Below are 22,100 nucleotides of genomic sequence, written 5' to 3' on the forward strand. Positions count from 1 at the left end.
AAGGCTCATAGAGGCATGTCATTTGCAGTACTTGCTGGTGCCCTCAATGCTGGAGCCCTTCCCCCACCTTCCCCCCTTTCTCCACCCACTCTTCCCCAACTCCCAGACAGCATGTGAGGTCTCTATGTGGAAGGATTAGGGAGCCACAGTGGGCTCGCTACCTGCATAGTGGATGAACTGCAGTAGGGCTATGAGGCATGAACCTATCATAATGCCACTGAGGCCCATACCCACTGTACCATTCATTGAGGTGAGTGTGAGCAACTAAGAGTTCACTTACCCTGGCGGGGTAACTAACATCATTTATCCTTTTGTGGCATTGCAGGGCAGTCCTCCAGTGCATACTTTGGGCACTGACTGCCTTGGAGACATCCTCCCATGCAGGGTTTGTCTCCCTGCACAGCCTCCTCCTCCCATCCACTGCAAAGACAACGATCCTCCTGGCCTCCACTTGGCCAAGCAGAATACCTAGGGAGGCATCGTTGAGCTTGGTCGCTGGAGCTCCCTGTTCTCTTCGGGCCATCTCCTCAATCATCGTGGTGGGTAAGTTGCTGCCCAGGTGTCTTTTAAACTTGGCACCCAGATATGACGGTGGGGCACGTGCTATCCAACCCGCCCCGCCGTGCAAAATGTTGGGAAACCCCTGACTGCATAATTAACGAGGCTGGGGGTTGCATGGTACTGTGTAAATTTCCTCAGCTTCTGCAGCAGGAAACAGTCCCCATCCCTGCCCTCCACCACAGGACTTAGTCTTGGAAGGGAAATTTCAGCCAAAAAAGTGACTAGTAAAAAGGTACCTGTGTGAAGTATAAACACTGCATAGACTAGCTGCATTGAAAGGCCTATTTCTGTGCAGTAGGGTGTAATTAATGTAAATGATTTGTAAATTGGGAAGTGAGTACCATGTTTGTGATCAAATATTTCTAAATTAGGAGGGTTGGGGTGAGGTGTAACGTTATTTTATTACACATCAGCTTCACCAACCAACGTTCTTATAATAGCCTTCAATATTTTCTTCCCTGAAAATGGTATCTTGCCTCTAGGATTCATTTACATTGTTTGCTTCATTGTCCTCCCCTGGTGACCTATTCAACATATCTATTTCCTTCTGGATAAAATGTTCCCTAAACCTTCGCCTCTTCACACTATTTCGTATTTCATGGCTTTTGAACTTTTAGCCATAGTAAACAAGTTCCCCAGATCAATTCTGTCAATTTTCCTTGTAATCTAGAAATTTCAATGAAATCACCTCAAAGTTTCTTTCTTTAACAAAGCTAACAAACCAATTTCTTAACTTCTCATAACTTCAATTCCTGATACTTGTAATCATCTGCATTGCTCAGTTTTGTAACCTCAAATACAATAATAATCTTCATCTGATTAAGCTGCGCAAGACTTCAGATAAGGACTAACCAAGCCTTATAGAACAATAGTACAACTTCTGCTTTGTACTCTATCCCTTAGCTATTGTAAATACTGTAGCTAAACAATGTGTTATAAAAACAAAAAAAACTGCGGATGCTGGAAATCCAAAACAAAAACAGAATTACCTGGAAAAACTCAGCAGGTCTGGCAGCATCGGTGGAGAAGAAAAGAGTTGACGTTTCGAGTCCTCATGACCCTTCGACAGAACTTTGTGTTGATGGTTTCATAGATTTATCCATTATGACCTAATGATATTTTCCTGAAGAGCAAGCTATCAGATGATCCATTCAACACATGCTTCCTCATTGGTCATTGTTTCCACACTAATTACTTTATCTATCTCTGCAGTGAATTGCATGTCCCATCTATTCATTCAGTTACCAAAAACATCTACATTTTCTGAACACAGTTGGATTTTTCTTTATTATTTGCTTCATTTTTTTAATTTGTCCAATATCAACCCTGGTGTATTCTGCTCATAAACTTGTTTTGAACCTGATTTTTTTATTTTTAAATCAATATGAACTCCATTTCTTAACCAGAGTCCTTACTTCAGTCATTAATAGCAACTGTGGAACATAATAAGCTTCTCAAAATAATTTCCAAGGCTTTCCATCCATTTGATGTTCAGCTTACTTCTCTATATTATCCAGGAATATCATTGGATCTTTTTTTAACATAATGAGTTATAGTGGCCTCTTTCCAATCTTCAGGAGTAGATTTAGCATTTAACAAACTTACAAAAATAGAAGTTTAAGCTTTGGTTCCTTCAGTACACATGCACGCATGTTCTCTGCACCAAGTACTTAGTCTGTTTAGCAACATTTAACCTTTGTATAGCTATATATCATGCCCAAAAGTTGTGGTAGGCCATCGAACAACACCTGCTCTTAGTTAGACTTAACCTTGCCTATTTAACATTGATGATATTTTGCCTTTCAAGTTACTGTAAATGGGAGATGGAAATGGTGTGGCGCCCTCTATAGGGACCTGGGTGACCTGGGGTAGGAACTGCGTATGCTGAAATTAGCAGTGCAAGAATCGACAAGTATGTGTAATTTAAGATGGTGAATTCAATGTCAAATCAGTTACAGAAACAGAAATAAAGCAAGGGAACGAAAGATTGGATTCAGAGAGAGGAAAAAATAGAAGCAGGGGGGAAAAAATAATGAAAAAAATTAAATCTCTAACAACAGTTAAAAGTTGAAGGATTGAGTCTCTGTATTTTCAATAGTTGCTTTGCAGTGCTCGAGAAGGTAGTAATTGATACTTATCATGTTGATAAAGGAGTACATTGACTTAAAGCAATGCGACTTAACTCTCTGTGGTGGTTTGACTTTGTATTTACCAATCAAGTACACAGGAACTTCATGCTGCTCAATGGGGAACCAGACAACAAGATGACCTTTTCACATAGCTAATAGCAGAGTGGGGAATCCTTGAAAGAAAGCTTTCGATTTCTGCTTTGAATTTAGCATTTAACATCATCATAAGTCACTGCGTCATTTGCACATAAATTATGATGAGTGCTCTTAGCCTTGCTATTAGTTTGATACAACTTTTAGATCAATATAAACCTTTTGTTATTTGCATATGATCTGATGTCTCTTTTGCTGTTCCTGACAATCTGATTTCTGACTTGGATAACTTCCTCTGATCTTCCTCAATAAAGACAGCTGTGGAAAAACATCTATTTAATAAAGCTGCCATTTCTTTGTCCTTAAATTCCAGCTACCATTTTTAAGTGCTACTTTGTCTACAGTGTTCATATTTGCAAAACATTTAGCATTGTTTGAGGCAGTCTCAGCAATTTCATATTCAGTAATTGTTTTTGAATCTCGGTACCTTTTTTTGCTCACATTTTCTTACAATTATATTTTACCTGCTGCTCATTAGATTGCTGGCATGTTTTGAAATTCACCTGCTTACTGCTAGTATTATTCTCCATCTGTGCCAAATCACATTGACCCCTGTCCCCATGAATCTGTTTTAAAGTGAATAAAATTCATTGTGATTGCAGCTTCAGGAACAATTATGTTCCAATTAATTTTATAAAATTACTTTTTATTCTCTAGATGTCTACTCTTTTAAATCTCACTCAGAAGGGGTTGGAGGCAATGTTTGGGGCTGGGATGGAAGTATGGGACATGTGAAGCTAGAAGCACTGGCTGCTATGTTGAACTAACAGGGACAGTTGAGGCGTGGGAGGAGTGGGATGATCTATGGTACTCAAATACAAGGTAAAGTTAAAGTGGAACAGAACTGAGTTGTGGGAGATATTGGTGTGATCTCAGGGTGTGGGGAGGACTGACCGAGTTCAGGGGAACGGCATTGAGAAAGACAACAGGACCACTGAGGTGTCTGGAAACACTGGAGTAGGGTACTGGAATCAGTCAGAATACAGAGCTGCCCCTGAGCAGATCACACCAGGCATTAATGATGAACAGTGAATAGAATGTACTGCACAAAAGGCGCAGGTGAAGAGGTGAAATTCCTTTTAAATGAAGTGTCAGCCAGAGATGACAGAAAGAAACAAGCAAAATGAAAGTTTGACCAGTGCACCTCTTGGAAGAGGCCAGGGTAGCCATACATCCATCCCTTCCCCTAGCAACTGAGGCTGAACAAGACTATTCAAACTTGATGTCGAACTTGACCTCAAGATGAGATTCTACCCATCTTTTTCATGCCATTACTTAACCTGCCTATTTCCATCTCTGTCACATCACCCGGCTCCGCCCCTACCGCAGTTCATCCACTGCTTAAACCCTCATCCATGCCTCTGATTTCTCGAGACTTAATTATTCCAATGCATTCCTGGCCGGCTTCAAATTTTCCACTGCACATAAACTTGAGCTAATACAAAACTCAGCTGCCTGTATCCAAACTCGCACCAAATCCCAGTCACTTTGCTGAGCTATATTGGCTCCTGGTCTGACAATTCCTCTATTTTAAAATTCTCATCCTTGTGGCAGAATCGCCTCATATTTGCACTAAGTGCAGTAGTGAGCAGGAGAAAGGATGTTTTATCTGCCGGCTGCAACAGCGGCTTTTTGCTCCGTATCATCCCAGTCCCACCTGATTAATTATGCTGCCACAGGAAACACGCCGTCTCGCTGGCGGGCATCCTCCAATTTGCCCGCCATGCCGTTACCTCACTGCTTTCACACGCAGGGCACCATATTTAAACTGCAGCTGCGTGCACACTTCTCAATGCTTGCAGTCCAGGAGGGCACCAGTGAAGACATAGCTTCAAAAGCCAAGAAAAGTGCAGTGATTCATCCCTGGGATACCCTCTAGACACAGTAGAGGCCCGCTGCGATGTCCTGGAGGCCCATTAGTCTCACCACTCCAGCTTGGGAGGCAGTGGCAGAGGTGATCAGTACTACTGCTGCACACAGGAGGCCGGCCATCCAGTGCAGAAAGCAGATGAATTATCTCATCTGTGCTACCAGGGTGAGACAACCATCTCATAACTCTAAATTCGCACACTCACGCAAGCTCATCACACATTCACTGGCATCTCCCTCACTGCCAAATCAAGGGATATCACCACTCACTCTCTCACACACCCTCACATCTCCATCTGGCCTCATCTCCTCTGGAGACTGCCTCCTGAGCTGTCACCCTCTTGAGGCCACTTGCACAGATCAACATGTGCCCCCCCACACACTCTGGGATACCATCCTTCCCCAGAACAACCCTCACCTTGCAGCCTCTTCTTTTGCCTGAGACCACTTCTCCCCCTTCCCCAAGCCCTCGTCCTGCAGCCGTTGAAAAGCTATCCCCACCTTACGACTGGTCTGGTAGGTAGAGAACTGCTTGTGAGCCCCCCCAAAAGTGATGTTGTGCTGCCTGTGAAGCCTGGCACTGATGACCACGAGTGCTGTCCTAATGGCGAGGATTCAGTTCAACATCAACCTTTCCTTCTCTCTTGCTCCATTTCTGACTGTCCATTCTTTTACGTTTCCTTGATGTGTGCACTTCGTTGTTACAATTTTTCATATTTAAATTGCAAAATTTCAATGCTGAAATTGGCAGGACCATCAGCTCTTAACTATTGCATCCGAAATTTAATTTCTGTAAATTAAGGAGAGCTATCAATATAATCTAATATACAGGGATTCGGGAGCCATTTTGAACTGTGAAAAGGGAATTCTACAAGTCAACTGGTTCAAGATTCATTTGCACCAAAGTTACATTGGTTCTAATGACTGTTGATCTTACTGGTGCTTTGGGCTTTGAATGAATTCTGAACATGGGATGGATTTATTGGAGCCCGTCAGAGTGGGCTGGTTGGCATACGGGCCTGCATAATTTTAGGGTGGCCCATTCCCGCCAGCAGGAAACCTGACCTCCTTTTAGTCAGTGGTGCAAATAGGCCAACATGGGAAACCTGCCTGCTGTCTAATAACACTCATTACTGAACCATTTAAAGGCCCACTGGGTTTTAATGAAAACTCAGGGATTCTACTGTGCTTTCTAAAGGCTGCCCATCCAACACTATCAGGTTTGCCAGCAGCCTCCCAGGTGGGTCCCTCTTTCAAATGCACTTTGTGCCCGATTGAGGGACCCAGCATCAGGAGGGGGGGTGCCCATTCAAAGCCACACCCATGCCCTTGAATCCAAACCCCTTCCCCCTCACCAGCGGCCCCCATTTCATGACCCACAACCTGTCCCACTCACCTCTCTCCAATGATCCCACGGTGATCTCTGGTGAAGGCCTCACTGTATTACCAGCAGCAACCTCCTTTCCTGGTGGTACTGTCTGTAATAGAGAGTTGCCGGCCTCTGAATGGCCAGCAACTCTGGGCAGGCAGGATTTCTGCTCCCATAGTCCTAAATCCCGCTGGTTAAGTGCCCAACAGGACTTAATTTGGTTGGGTCTCTCCCAGTAAAGTGTTGTGGGTTACTTGCGGTTCTCCAACTGATGGGTGGGACCAATGTCAGGAACATTAAATCCAACCCGTGGAGTCTAGAGTCAGGGTCAGGAATCATCAATGCACATGAACATCAGTAACTGAAGGAAAGAGTGAGATGTTGAAATTTCTTGGAGCTGCTACAAGTTAAGTACCTAAAAATGAAAGTTCAGCAATCAGTTTGAAAGCTCAGTTTTAACATAAGAATATAGCATAAGAAATGGGAGCAGCAGTAGACCAGTCAACCCCTCAAGCTCACTCTACAATTCACTGAGATCATGGCTGATCTTCTACATCAACATCCCTTGATGTTTTTAATATGTAGAAACTTACCGATCTCAGTCTTGAATATACTCAATTACTGAGCCTCCACAGCTATCTGGGGCAGAGAATTCCAATGATGCACTACTTTCTCAGTGAAGAAATTCCTCCTCAGTCCTAAATGATCTGCCCCTTATTCTAAGACTGTGTCCCCTGGTTCTAGACATGCCCAGTCATGGGAAACATCCTTCCTGCATCTACCCTGTTGGAATTTTTTACCTTTGAATGAGATCACCTACCATTCTTCTAACTCCAGAAAATAGTAGCCCAGTCTATTTAATCTTTTCTCATTGGATAATACCTCCATTCCAGGAATTAACACAGTGAACCTTTGTTGCACTCCTCTATGACACGTATATCTTTCCTAAGGTAAGGAGACCAAAATTGCATCCAATACTCCAGGTGTGGTCTCACGAATGCTCTATGTAATTGCAGCAAGAGATCTTTACTCCTGTGCTCAAATCCTCTTGTTAATAAAGATCAACATACCATTTGCCTTACTAAATGCTTTTTGTATTAGTTTTCAGTGATTCATGAACAAGAACACACAAGTCCTTTGAAGTTCAACATTTTCCAGCCCCTCACCATTTAAGAAATACTGTGTGGGCAGGATTTTCCCATTGGCGGGCGGGGGGTGGTGGTGTGGGAGCCTGCTTGCTGCCGCGTAAATAGATGCGCGGTGACGTTGGGTGGAATTCCCGACGTCACCGCGCCCCATTTAAATTTTCAGGTAGGTGGGGGGCTCGGCAAAATCAGCTGCGGGCCCGCCGACCTGTCAGTGGCCAATTGAGACCATTGAGAGAGCCATTTAGCTAATTAATGAACCTGCCCGTCCAACCTTAAGGTTAGTGGGCAGGCCAGGAGCCCAGGGGGGAATTAGAAAAAGCATGAAACCTCATCCACTGATAGGATGAGGATTCATGTAGGTTTTAAAAATTTAATTAAAGTTTTAAGAAGTTATGCACGTGTCCCAACTCATGTGACTGTATCACATGAGGGGACATGTTAGGGATTTTTTTTTTCTATTTTTAATATTTTTTACTGTAGAACCGATCTCCCTGAGGCAGCACTTAGCCTCAGGGAGATGAGTGTGTTCTTTCATGCGCATGCACGAAAAAGCACACTCTCAGATTTGGGGATTTCCGCACCCCCCCACCCCCCCCGCCCCCCGCCCTCACAGGGAGCACATAGCGCTTCAGTGTGGACGTCACACTGGGCAGGCCTTAATTGGCCTGCCCACATAAAATGGCGCTGTGTCCACGATTGGGGCGCTGATTGGGGGAGCACCTCTTGTGCATCCGCACTTCAACATCCCCCCCCACCCCACAGGAGGGAAAATCCTGCCCTGTATTTCTGTTTTTCCTACCAAAGTAAATAATCTCATATTTCTCCACATTGTATCCCATTTGCCAAATTTTTGTCCACTCATTTAGCCTCGATTTCCAAATCCCTTTGAGGCATCTTTGCAATCCTCTCTTAACTTCCACCAATTCTGTACCATTCGTAAACTTGGAAATATCACTTTTTTAAAAATTCAATCATAGGATGTGGGCATTACTGCTGGGCCAACATCTATTGCCCATCCCTAGTTGCCTTTGAGAAGGTGGTGGTGAGCTGCCTTCTTAAACCACTGCAGTCCATGTGGTGTAGCTACACCCACAGTGCAGTTAGGAAGGTAGTTCCAGGATTTTGACCTAGTGACAGTGAAGGAACGGTGATATATTTCTAAGTCAGGGTGCTGAGTTCCTTGGAGGGGAACTTCCAGGTGGTGATGTTCCCATCGATCTGCTGCCCTTGTCCTTCTAGATGGTAGTGGTCGTGGGTTTGGAAGGTACTGTCGAAGGAGCCTTGGTGAATTCCTGTAGTGCATCTTGTAGGTGGTACACACTGCTGCTATTGTGTGTCGGTGGTGGAGGGAATGAATGTTTGTGGATGTGGTGCCAATCAAGCAGGCTACTTTGTCCTGGACGTTGTCAAGTTCCTTGAGTGTTGTGGGAGCTGCACTCATCCAGGCAAGTAAGGAGTATTCTATCACATTCCTGACTTGTGCCTTGTAGATGGTGGACAGGCTTTGGGGAGTCAGGAGGTGGGTTACTCGTCACACTATTCCTAGCCTCTGACCTGCTCTTGTAGCCACAGTATTTATATGGCTAGTCCAGTTCAGTTTCTGGTCAATGGTAACCCCCAGGATGTTGACAGCGGGGGATTCAGTGATGGTAACGCCATTGAACATCAAGGGCAATGGTTGGATTTTCTCTTGTTGGAGATGGTTATTGCCTAGCACTTGTGTGGCACAAATGCTACTTGCCACTTGTCAGCCCAAGCCTGGATATTGTCCAGGTCTTGCTGCATTTGGACATGGACTGCTTCAGTATCTGAGGAGTCGCGAATGGTGCTGAACATTGTGCAATCATTAGCGAACATCTCCACTTCTGATCTTATGATGGACGGATGGTCATTGATGAAGCAGCTGAAGATGGCTAGGCCTAGGACACTACCCTGAGGAACTCCTGCAGTGATATTATGGAGCTGAGATGACTGATCTCCAACAACTACAACCATCTTCCTTTTTGCTAGGTATGACTCCAACCAGTGGAGAATTTTCCCCCTAATTCCCATTGACTCCAGTTTTGCTAGTGCTCCTTGATGCCACACTCAGTCAAATGCAGCCTTGATGTTAAGGGCACAGTCACTCTTACCTCACCTCGGGAGTTCAGCTCTTTTGTCCCTGTTTGAACCAAGGCTGTAATGAAGTCAGGAGCTGAGTTGCACTAGCGAAACCAAAACTGGGCACCAGGGAGCAGGTTATTGCTAAGCGATTGCTGCTTGATGGCACTGTTGATGACCCCTCTATTACTTTACTGATGATCGAGAGTAGATTGATGGAGCAGTAATTGGCCAGGTTGGATTTGTCCTGCTTTTTGTGTACAGGACATACCTGGGCAATTTTTCACATAGCCGGATAAATGCCAGTGTTGTAGTTGTCCTGGAACAGCTTGGCTAGGCGCACGGCAAGTCTTGGTTCACAAGTCTTCAGTACTATTGCCGGAATATTGTCAAGACCCATAGCCTTTGCTGTATCCAGTGCCTTCAGCTATTTTTTGACATCACGTGGAGTGAATTGAATTGGCTGAAAACTGGCATTTCTGATGCCGGGCACCTCCAGAGGAGGCCGAGATGGATCATCCACTCGGCACTTCTGGCTGAAGATTGTAGTGAATGCTTCAGCCTTAACTTTTGCACTGATGTATTGGGCTCCACCATCATTCAGGATGGGGATATTTGTGGAGACTCCTCCTCCAGTGAGTTGTTTAATTGTCCACCACCATTCATGAATGGATGTGGCAGGACTGTGGGATCACTTAACTCTGTCTATCACGTGCTGCTTATGATGTTTGGCACGCAAGTAGTCCTGTGTTATAGCTTCACCAGGTTGACACCTCATTTTTACCTATGCCTGGTGCTGCTCCTAGCATGCCCTCCTGCACTCTTCATTGAACCAGGGTTGATCCCCTAGCTTGATGGTAATGGTAGAGTGGGGGATATGCCAGGCCATGAGGTTACAGATTGTGGTTGAGTACAATTCTGTTGCTGCTGATGGCTTTCAGTGCCGCATGGATGCCCAGTCTAGAGTTGCTATATCTGTTTGAAATCTAATCCATTTAGCACGGTGATTGTGCCACACAACACGATGGGGGGACTTCATCTCCACAATGACTGAGCGGTGGTCTCTCCTACCAATACTGATAGGGACAGATGCATCTGTGGCTGGCAGGTTGGTGGGGATGAGGTCAAATATGTTTTTCCCTCTTCTTAGTTCCCTCACCACATGCCGCAGACCCAGTCTAGCAGCTATGTCATTTAGGACTTGGCCAGTTTGGTCAGTAGTGGTGCTACCGAGCCACTCTTGGTGATGGACATTGAAGTCCCCAAACCAGAGTACATTCTGCACCCTTGTCACCCTCAGTACTTCCTCCAAGTGATGTTCAACATGAAGGAGCACTGATTCCTCAGCTGAAAGTGGTTGGTACATGGTAATCAGCAGCAAGTTTCCTTGCCCATATTTGACCTGAATCCATGAGACTTCATGGGGTCTGGAGTCGATGTTGAGGACTCCCAGGGCAACTCCCTCCTGACTATACCACTGTGCCGCTGTCTCTGCTGGGTCTGTGCTGCCGGTGGGACAGGACATACCCAGGGATGGTGATGGTGGTGACTGGGACATCATCTGTAAGATATGATTCTGTGAGGATGATTGTGTCAGGCTGTTGCTTGACTAGTCTGTGAGACAGCTCTCCCAATTTTGGCACTAGCTCCCAGATGTTAGTAAGGAGGACTTTGCAGGGTTGACAGGGCTGAGATTGCCATTGTCTTATCCCTTGCCTAGGCTGATGCCAGGTGGTCCATCCAGTTTCATTACTTTTTTGTGACCTTGTAGTGGTTTGATACATCTGAGCGGCTTGCTAGGCCATTTCAGAGGGCATTTAAGAGCCTGCCATATTTAATTCTCACATCTAAATCATTGATACAGGTTGTGAAAAGCTGTGGCCCAAGTACGGATCCACTTGTCACAGCCTGCCAACCTGAAAATGACCCATTTATTCCTACTCTCTGTTTTCTGTCCACTAACCAGTTCTCACTCCATGCCAATATATCCCCTAATCCCATGTACCCTAATCTTGTTTACTAACCTCTAGTTTGGAACCATTATTTTCTTCTGGAATGTGAGACAAAGAGGAGCTTTCGAACAATGCAGGCAATTTAACCTCTCGCACCCAGTGGGAATCTGACATGTTGGGCTGCATTTTCCTGGCCCTCTGGAGATAATGTTGGAGGTGGAGTGGCTGTGGGGGGCGGGTGTGGGGGGGGGGGGGGGCTGGAAAATTGGAAGAGGCACATTGGGACGCCTCCCTGACACATTCCTGCTTCCTTGATACTTTCTCAGGGGACTGGGAGTGGACTGAGATCTGGATCAGGTACATACTCCTCAGAGGCAAGCAGCCAATTAGTGCAATTAAGCCCCATTAAAGGCCATTTTGTGCTGGTGCCAGCATTTTGGTGACATTGGAGCACCTCAGCCCCCTCTCCTGCGCCCCACCCCATTGGGTGGCCATTAGAATCAGAGCTTCCATGCTCCACTGGCAGGGCCATCAGAATGAAAGGTCATAACGCCCTGCAGGAATGGTCTTGTAGGGAATTACCCTCTAAACAGATGGCCCAAATTGATCCTGTTTAACTTTTCATTTCTCAGCAGGTCACCAAGGCTACCTTGGGCTCATCTGCCTCCTTTGGCAGTGCCTAGCTCTCCCAGTGAGGCTGCCAGGCTGGAACTGCTGCAGGGACCCTGAGGCCTCCAGCATCAGGAGCCTGCCCTCCATCTTTAAAAGATGGCCCGTACAGAAGCGGCCAATTAAGAGACCTACTAGAAGATTGCGCCAGCAGGTGCACTGAGGACATGGGCAGGCTCCGGACCCCAGACGGGCCTGACTTTGGGGTCTTGACCCCGGTTGGAAAATGAAGCCAATGGACCTGGAGTGGGCTTTACACTCAGCCCTAGATTCCTCTCCATTGAAGTCAATCCTATCATTTAGCTGGCCGGCAGCTTAGGGCCTGTTGCATCATGGCTGAGCAATGAGCTTCAATTATAGATTTTATAAATAGGGGAAGAGAGTACATAAGAGTTAATAAGAAACTTGCACAATTAAAGCAATGGTGGGCCACATATAGAATACCGTGTGTACTATTTGCCAGCACGATATAAGAATGTATATATAATCTCACCTAGCAAAGGGAAAAGTCAAGTGAGATGGCTCGGAGCATCAAACAGAAATCAAAGAAAATTAAGGAACTGGAATCAGTTAAAATAACATTCAGAATCAGGAGTCCAGCTCTGTGAATTGTTAACTACAATTAAAGCGGTGAAAGATAATTGGCAATTATACAAAAATCATTTGAATCCCCAGACACTGGGCAGAATTTAGTGCCCTTCCCTGAGGCGAATTTGGTGGTGAGAGGGTTAGAGGGGAATTTAATCAGGTGGGAAGATGGCAGGCCTCCTTCCTGCCTTTGCCCCGAAGTGGCAATCTCCTGCACAGGCTTCCCACTCTGCTGCCAATGGAGGCCCATAAGTGCACAGTTAATGCCCAGTTAATGACCTCATCCCTTTACCATTGGTATTACCACTGGCAGCTGGGGCAGTCACCATGCAGGAAGCCAGAAAAGCAAACCTTGTCATGTTAGGCTTGGGGGCTTCTGTTGGTGGGATGGTGTCACTCATTCAAAGGCACTCAGTGCTGATCAAGGGATCCAGCATTGAGAAGAGGGGAATTGGAATTGGCTGGCAGCTCTCCATTAAATACTGCCCATTAGAACTAATCCAGTCACAGATTGAACAGATCTCATTTGACCAAATATTCCTGCCGTTGTCTGCTAGAGAAATTGTGAGGGATGTTTCAGAATAATATTGATCAGGTTTTCTTTAATTTACTGTATCATTTGTATTGTTGATGATTTAAATAGGTCCATTAAAAGTAGTAAATAACCAATAGGCTGGATCCTGCTGCAATAAAACTTGTGAATGTGGTCTGCTAAACTGGGAGTGGAAGCCCCTATCACATGATCTGCTTCAGAATTGCACTGAGCACAGTCTTCTGCTGGAACATTTATTTAGTTCATTCTGACCGTTTAAGTTATGCAAATAAATCAGAAGTGTCCTGTCCAAAATGTCCTGTTTTCACTCTTGCAGTACATCACCCACTCCTTTAGCAAGCTCAGGACAGGAGGGACATTGCTCTCTCATGAACGGGTGCCATGTCACATAGTGAGTTAGGGAAAAACTTGGCAGGAGGTTGAAAGCCATGTCATTACAAGTAGTGAAGAAAAGAGTTGACGTTTTGAGTCCTCATGACCCTTCAACAGAACTGAGTGAATATTAGGAGAGGGATGAAATATAAGCTGGTTTAAGTTGGGGGTGGGGGGTGAGGGGAGAGAAGTGGGGGGGTGGTGTGGTTGTAGGGTCAAGCAAGCAGTGATAGGAGCAGATAATCAAAAGATGTCACAGACAAAAGAACAATGAGGTGTTAAAGGTGGTGATATTATCTAAACGAATGTGCTAATTAATGGATGGCAGGGCACTCAATGTACAGCTCTAGTGGGGTTGGGGTGGAAAGACTAGCAGGGCATAAAAGATCTAAAAATAATGGAAATAGGTGAGAAAAGAAAAATCTATATAAATTATTGGAAAAAACAAAAGGAAGGGGGAAGAAATGGAAAGGGGATGGAAGAGGGAGTTCAAGATCTAAAGTTGTTGAGTTCAATATTCAGTCTGGAAGGCTGTAACGTACCTAGTCGGAAGATGAGGTGTTGTTCCTCCAGTTTGCGTTGGGCTTCACTGGAACAATGCAGCAAGCCAAGGACAGACATGTGGGCAAGAGAGCAGGGTGGAGTGTTAAAATGGCAAGCGACAGGGAGGTTTGGGTCTTTCTTGCGGACAGACCGCAGGTGTTCTGCAAAGTGGTCACCCAGTTTACGTTTGGTCTCTCCAATGTAGAGGAGACCGCATTAGGAGCAATGAATGCAGTAGACTAAGTTGGGGGAAATGCAAGTGAAATGTTGCTTCACTTGAAAGGAGTATTTGGGCACTTGGACGGTGAGGAGAGAGGAAGTGAAGAGGCAGGTGTTACATCTTTTGCGTGGGCATGGGGAGGTGCCATAGGTGGGGGTTGAGGAGTAGGGGTGATGGAGGAGTAGACCAGGGTGTCCCGGAGGGAATGATCCCTACGGAATGCCGACAGGGGGGGTGAAGGGAAGATGTGTTTGGTGGTGGCATCATGCTACATTTGGCGGAAATGGTGGAGGATGATCCTTTGAATGCGGAGGCTGGTGGGATGATAAGTGAGGACAAGGGGGACCCTATCATGTTTCTGGGAGGGAGGAGAAGGCGTGAGGGCGGATGTGCGGGAGATGGGCCGGACACGGTTGAGGGTCCTGTCAACGACCATGGGTTAAGGAAGAAGGAGGACATGTCAGAGGAACTGTTTTTGAAGGTAGCAACATCGGAACAGATGCGACGGAGGCAAAGGAACTGAGAGAATGGGATGGAGTCCTTACAGGAAGCAGGGTGTGAGGAGCTGTAGTCGCGGTAGCTGTGGGAGTTGGTAGGCTTGTAATGGATATTGGTGGACAGTCTATCACCAGAAATTGAGACAGAGAGGTCAAGGAAGGGAAGGGAAGTGTCAGAGATGGACCACGTGAAAATGATGGAGGGGTGGAGATTGGAAGCAAAATTAATAAATTTTTCCAAGTACCGATGAGAGCATGAAGCAGCACCGAAGTAATCATTGATGTACGGGAGAAAGAGTTGTGGGAGGGGGCCGGAGTAGGACATATCCCATAAAGAGACAGGCATAGCTGGGGCCCATGCGGGTACCCACAGCCACACCTTTTATTTGGAGGAAGTGAGAGGAGTTAAAGGAGAAATTGTTCAGTGTGAGAACAAGTTCAGCCAGACGGAGGAGAGTAGTGGTGGATGGCGATTGTTCGGGCCTCTGTTCGAGGAAGAAGCTAAGCCCAACGCAAAATGGAGGAACAGCACCTCATCTTCCGACTAGGCACTTTACAGCCTTCCAGACTGAATATTGAATTCAACAACTTTAGATCTTGAACTCCCTCCTCCAACCCCACCCCCTTTCTGTTTCTTCCCCCTTCCTTTTGTTTTTTCCAATAATTTATATAGATTTTTCTTTTCCCACCTATTTCCATTATTTTTAAATCTTTTATGCCCTGCTAGTCTTTCCACCCCACCACCACTAGAGCTGTACATTGTGTGTCCTGCCATCCATTCTTAATTTGCACATTCCTTTAGATAACATCACCACCTTCAGCACCTCTTTGTTCTTTTGTCTGTGACATCTTTTGATTATCTGCTCCTATCACTGCTTGCTTGTCCCTACAAACACACCACCACCCCAACATCTCTCCCCCGCCCCCCCGACCTTAAACCAGCTTATATTTCACCCCTCTCCTAATATTCACTCAGTTCTACTGAAGAGTCGTGAGGACTTGAAACGTCAACTCTTTTCTTCTCCGCCGATGCTGCCAAACCTGCTGAGTTTTTCCAGGTAATTCTGTTTTTGTTTTGCATTTCCAGCATTTGCAGTTTTTTGTTTTTATTACAAGTAGTGTCAGGCTGCAGTGACAGAAATAAAATCAGTGATCTCACCAGATATACCAACGAAGAAAACCTCACTCATAACACTCAATACTTCAACTGTGAACAGCATGACCTGTACCCTTGCCTCTACCCCAATCTGTCAATTCCTTGGAAACTTTCATGGTTGCTCATTAGGTAGTAGGGAAGAGTTTGTTGTACCTCCCTGTATTTGTCCCTCAACAACTCCTTCTGTCTGGTGTGACAGCACAATTAGTGCTACTATCATCATACACACCATGGGTGCAAGGTAAATTGACACTGAGGGCTGAATTGCTCACTTGCCAATGTTCATTACTTAGCCCCTTCTATTCTTTTGGGAGAAAAATGCAAACGACAAAGGGGAAAAGAAAAGAATTCCCCAAGACGTGGGCAGTTTCTAGGAAAGTGGGCACCAACCTTTATGATTTTATAGAGAGGTTAGCAACATAGTCATACATTGATAGGGTACAAACCTTATAAACCATGAAGACTGCAGTAGTTTGGGCACGGCTGCATTGGAAATCTATGTGCAATATATGATGTAAGGCCTTTGAGAAAACCAGCAATCACAGCAGAGCTCAGGGCTGTTTGATATTGGCCCGGATTTCCTGAGCAGCGGCAATGATTGTCAGATTGATGCTGTGCTCGTAAATTCCCCCGAACCGACACTGCTGCACATTTCTTCTGGCACCTTCCGAGCCTGGCTTTCTCAGAAGTGCGCAGTGCAGTGCCATTGAGGTGAAGTTGAGTCAGGCAGAAGACAGGACACATCCCCTTTTTACAGCACTAGCTACCATATGGTAAGTTTAAATGTCCAACCTTTCAATGTTAGTGAACAGACAAGTGAATGGGTGAGTGGATGAATGAGTGAATCAGTAGGTGGGCAGTGGGTAGGGTGGGTAGCTGGGTTTGTGGGTAGGTTTGATAGAGGTATTCAAAATCATGAAAAGGCTGGATAGAGTAGATAGGGAGAAATTGTTCCCACTTGTAAAAGGATCGAGAACGAAAGGGCACAGAGGGCACTGGAGCAGAAATTTCCTCCAACTAAATATTGGGAAAGTTGAAGTAATTGTTTTTGATCCTCATTCAAGCTCAGTTCCCTAGCTACTTACTCCATCCTTCTCCCTGGCAAACATCTGAGGCTCAAATAGACTGTTCACAATCTTGGGCCCAGATTTTCACTCATGGTTCGGATGCACAGATTCAGGAGAATTCCCGGCTCCACAAACCTAACCCTTAAAAATTGGCTACCTGGAGTTTGGATTTTCAGCTTGGGAGTCAGAGGGGGGGGGGAGTGGTTTGCGGTCTAGAATAAGAGTTGGGGTGGGTCTACACTAAAAGAAGTGAGGAGGCTGCCAAGTACTGAGGTGGGCTGAGTGGAAAGCCTACCCTGGGGTTCTGCCATGGTGTCCAAAAATGAAACAAGATTATAACCTAAAATACCCCTCCAGCCCTCACACCTCACATTCCCTCAAAATCCACACACTCCCCATATCCCATCCATGCCAATCAATGCCACCTCATGCTCTGTACTCACCCCCATGGCCCCTCATACCCTCCATGTCAACCTATGCCCCTGTACCCACTCCCATGATCCTTTATAGCCCTTAAGTTAAACTATGCCTTATACCCTCCCTCATGGCCCTTTATAGCCCCATGTCAACTTAATGCCAGCTCATGTCAATGCATGCTTCCCACCCACCACCCTTTGCTCTTACACCTACCATGCCAACTCACCTAGTATCCACCAGAGGCAGACCTCAGGACACATGCTGAGTTGAGGTAAAATAAAGTTCTTTAAAATAAAGTTCTAAGTGTCTACTGCAGACTTCACAATATTGGAAAAAACAAACTCATAGGCCAGGATTTTGCCCTCGTCGGGAGTGCTGGGCAGGGGTGAGCAGGAGCGGTCAGGGCCCAACTGCGATTTCACTCTGGTGGGCCAAGTAAGGCCTGCTTAGCATGAAATGTGCATTGCAGCGCTTAGCGCTGCCTGTGTGTGTGTGTGGGTGGGGTGGGGGGGTGGAGGAGGGTGAGTGTGCAAGTTCCTGCATACACACAGCTGCATACAGGAAAAGCTCGTTGAGGCACAAATCTGCATCAGGGAGATGAAGATTATGAAAAATAAAAAAGAAAAATTTAAAAAATGTTCACAACATGTTCCCTCATATGACTCTGTCACATGAGCAGGGACATGTTAGAAATTAGTTTGAAAGTTTTTTTTTAATGAAGGATCGAAACGTCATCCCACCCATGGGTGAGGTTTCGCAAAAAAATCCAAAGGCTGTAAGGTTGGATGGGTAGCGAAAAATTTAATTCAATTAGATCTTTCATGGCCTGTTAATTGTTGGCGGGCACGCTGCCGACTCCCTTGCGTGCCTGCCAACCGAAATATTGCGTGAGTGCGCGATGATGTCAGGATGCTCGCCCAACCTTATTGCACAGCATTTTACGCTTGTGTGTGTCAGGCGCACGCCTGCTCGACGAACAGAATATTCTATCCATAAAAACCATTTACCATGTTTGCATTCCTTCATATAAATAAAGCCTTATAACAACAAACATCTCATTCAAGTACACAATCCCTTAAAGCAAGCAGCATTGAAATTCATAGTCCCAAATCAAAGAGTATGTAACCATTTGTAGCTATTGTTCAAACTATTGTTATGATCCTTGGCCAGTTGTTGGGGGAGATCCTGTTAGTGACCAATGACATTTTGTTTAAAGTAGACAAAGTGTGAGATTCAAGATGCTTACTAAGTAAGTAAAGCCACAAGATTCCACAAACAAACAAGCAAAAATAAACTTTGCTATACAAGTTCAGAAAGATAAAACAATTTACAAAATCTAAATTATACCCTAACATTCACCGTAAGTATGAGGTCCATGTGAATTAACAGGCAAATTCTGGTCGAACACAACACACTACAATAATAAATGCCACGTGTGCCCAATCCCAATTCCATGGATTTGTCAACAACTCACCCAGACGTTTGTCACACCGTCAGCCAACCAATCTCACTGACTTCATCTTTCTCATGAGAGTTTCCAATCTCTACATTTGAAGATCTCCCTTTGGAATTCTCTCCAAAAGTTGCTCCCACTCGGGCAGCTTCAACAATAGCCCACCTCACAAGGTTTCAAACTTGCCTTCCGAGATTCCTTTTCCCCTGAATTTCAGAGTGCGCTCAAGGGTCACCTTCCAAGCACAATTTCAGATCTTCTGCCATGCCAAGCAGAACACCATTCCGGTTCTGTGCATGCATGAAAGGTTTGAGGATTGTTGAGACTTGGAGTTCCCGACCTCAAATTCAGCACGGTAAGTATAGGTTTCATCACACTATGAAATGATGGGCACCCTACTGTGATGCTGGATAGTTGTGAACTCATTCATCCAGCATTAATCTTGTGATGGAAAGCCTCCGGCTTATGTCAAGAGACAGTGTGAAATTGCAAACAATCATGTTTTTTAACATTCCAGACATTTTTTTTCGAAGCTTTAAAGTTTTCGACTTTTAAATGCCTTGACAGCTTGACAGGCCCTTTGACAGGTGCTTCTGATAGTTTTGACAGTTGTTTTTGACAAGTCTGTTGACAGTTCCAATGAATTTGACAGTAATGAGTTTAGGCACTTTTTACTCACATTTACGTCTACTTTTAACACTTCCAAAAGGCACCTTAAAAGCACCCCCCTCAAAGGAATCCTGGAACTACATCCAAAGGGATACTTTAGGCGTACCCTGGCTATCCAAACAAATCTACAAAGTTCAGCCCTACTCTTACTTGGTCTAATTTGCACACTTCAGGTTTCACACTCCTGGTTATAATGCTCTGGTGAAGCACCCTGGTACATTTTGTTATGTTAAAAGTGCTTTCTGTTTGTTGTTGTTGTTTTGAATGCGACTTGCTCTATTTTACAAGGGGCCTAATTCAGAGTGCACAAAGTGCCTGCCTGTTTCAGGTGATTGGTCCCTTTCAAAATGAAAATCACGGTCCTATGATTTTTAACCTGTTAAGACCTGTGTCTTGTAGGCTTAGATCTGTTCCAAGGGTGGTGTTTGATTTATTTTTTGGGACCTCTATGAGGCAGAAGCGCTCTTATAGGTCCCTAAAAATAATCTGGACCCCTGCTGCCCCAGGAGCCCTGCCCTATGAAACCGTGATGCACCCCTAGCCCCCACACCTCCCCCGCAATCCCTCACAATCAGAGTTGGCAGGGGGAAGAAGCTGTGGAGCATAGTGGCCGTCTGGTGGGAAAGCAGTCCAAAGGGAGGCTGCATACCCAATGGGTGGTGAGGCTGGGACATCATGTGACAGAGGGGCTGTGCCATTAACAGTAAGTCAGGCATGGCTCCAAATTTAAAAGTGCCCTGCTTTCTCAATCCTTCTTTGCTCCTTATGGCAGGCTGCAAAAAGTTTAAAAAAGGAACTAAAAAAAACACGCAGATGCTGCCACCTTCACTAGCTGGCTCTCCTGCCACATTGAGCCCTGGTCCCGAAGGCAGGCCTTTTCTTCTGTCCTTGTCCCTCCTCGTCATAGCAGCTGTGAAACATGCCCAAACCTTGTCACGTCTGATGCCCGAAAAATGCAGTGGGCAACAAAACATTGCTGACATTTGGGTCATTAACAAGCTCAACAGCTCAACCAATGCCACACCATGATCTCCAACCCACTCATGTGATCTCTCATCCCCCTCCCATTCCCTTCCTTCTCTCTGCCATGCTCAAAGGTCCTTGCCTCGTGATGCCTGATCTTTTCAATTGTCAGCTGCTGTTGCCCTTGTGCCACAGGCTTTCCAATCTGGCTGGCAGCTGGGCAGGAAGCTGAATAAAGACATTCTAGCTTGGCCCTGCCATTAAATATGGCAGTTCTTCTGACTTCACAGCACTTCTGGGTTTCCTGGCCGCTGACCATACTTCATCCCACATTCCTGAAAATACCAGGGCCTTATACTGCAAACTAAGAGTTTGAAAATAAAAATTGTGGAAATATTACCACAAACACCATGCTTTAATATATAATTAGCTTATCTACCACTATAACAGAAGCATTACATTTTGTGCTCTCTTAATTTATTCTTTCATGTGATGAGGGCTTCGCTGGCTAGGCCAACATTTATTGCCCATCCCTAATTGCCCTTGAGAAGGTGGTGGTGAGCTGCCTTCTTGAACCGCTGCAGTCCATGTGGTGTCGGTACACCCACAGTGCTGTTAGGGAGTTCCAGGATTTTGACCCAGCGACAGTGAAGGAATGCTGATATAATTCCAAATTAGCATAGTGGGTAGCTTGGAGGGGAACTTGGAGGTGGTGGTTTTCCCATGCATCTGCTGCCCTTGTGTACTTCTAGGTGGTAGAGGTCACGGGTTTGGAAGATGCTGCCGAGGGATCCTTGGTGAGTTGCCATGTGCATATTGTACTTAGTACACACTACTGTCATTGTGCGCCAGTGGTGGCAGGAGTGAATGCTTAAGGTGGTGGATGGGGTGCCAAGCAAGCAGTCTGCTTTGTCCTGGATGGTGTTGAGCTTCTTGAGTGTTGTTGGAGCTGCACTCATCCAGGTAAGTGGAGAGTATTCTATCACACTCCTGTCTTGTTTCTTGTAGATGGTGGGCAGGTCTCAGGGAGTCAGGAGGTATGTTTAATTTCAAATGATTGAAGGAAAAATTGCAGTAGTCTACATTAAAAAAACCTGAACAAAATTACATTCTGAGCATAGCTAAGCCCTGTTACATGTCTATAATATATCCCAGATTTGTTTTTATTAGTTATATCCCATTACAATATTGCTTGTCTGAAATCTTGGGGTGGAATTTTCCATGCCCACTGACGTCGGTGTGATCGGTGGCGTGAGTGGACAATATGGCACAATCGGTTTTACGACGGCAGGAAACCAGTTCGTAATTGTCCGCCCAGCCCAGCGGGCCACATTTCCCACCATTGAACATTGGGAAGCTCATTGTAATACATCAGCTTATCGGTATCAGGCCAGCCCACTGGAATCGTTCCCCGCCCGCTGGATCATCCGCCCATGTCGGTGGGAAAGCAACGTGTTTCACACCAGCACATAAATGGTGTGCACTTGGTAGCCTGCACTTTGAGGGGAGCTCGGAGGTGAGTGCACAGTAACGTTATGCAGTGCTTGCCAGGGACGTCTGTTGGACTTCAAGCTTCAGGAGGGTCAGGGTTAAGGGCAGCCCTGCTATTGAGACGACTCGCAGTGGGGGGGGGGATGCAAGGGCAGCCCTGC

The 22,100-nt window shown here is 45.6% G+C and overlaps 1 protein-coding gene across 1 annotated transcript in view; it reads right to left on the reverse strand.

The window, feature by feature from the left end:
• Positions 1-22,100, reverse strand: part of sgcg (sarcoglycan, gamma) — a 1,081,295-nt gene that overhangs the window by 1,026,881 nt on the left and 32,314 nt on the right. The gene's annotated exons all lie outside the window — the stretch shown is intronic.

This window comes from Carcharodon carcharias, chromosome 11, assembly GCF_017639515.1.
Source record: "Carcharodon carcharias isolate sCarCar2 chromosome 11, sCarCar2.pri, whole genome shotgun sequence".
NCBI classification, from domain to species: Eukaryota; Metazoa; Chordata; class Chondrichthyes; order Lamniformes; family Lamnidae; genus Carcharodon; species Carcharodon carcharias.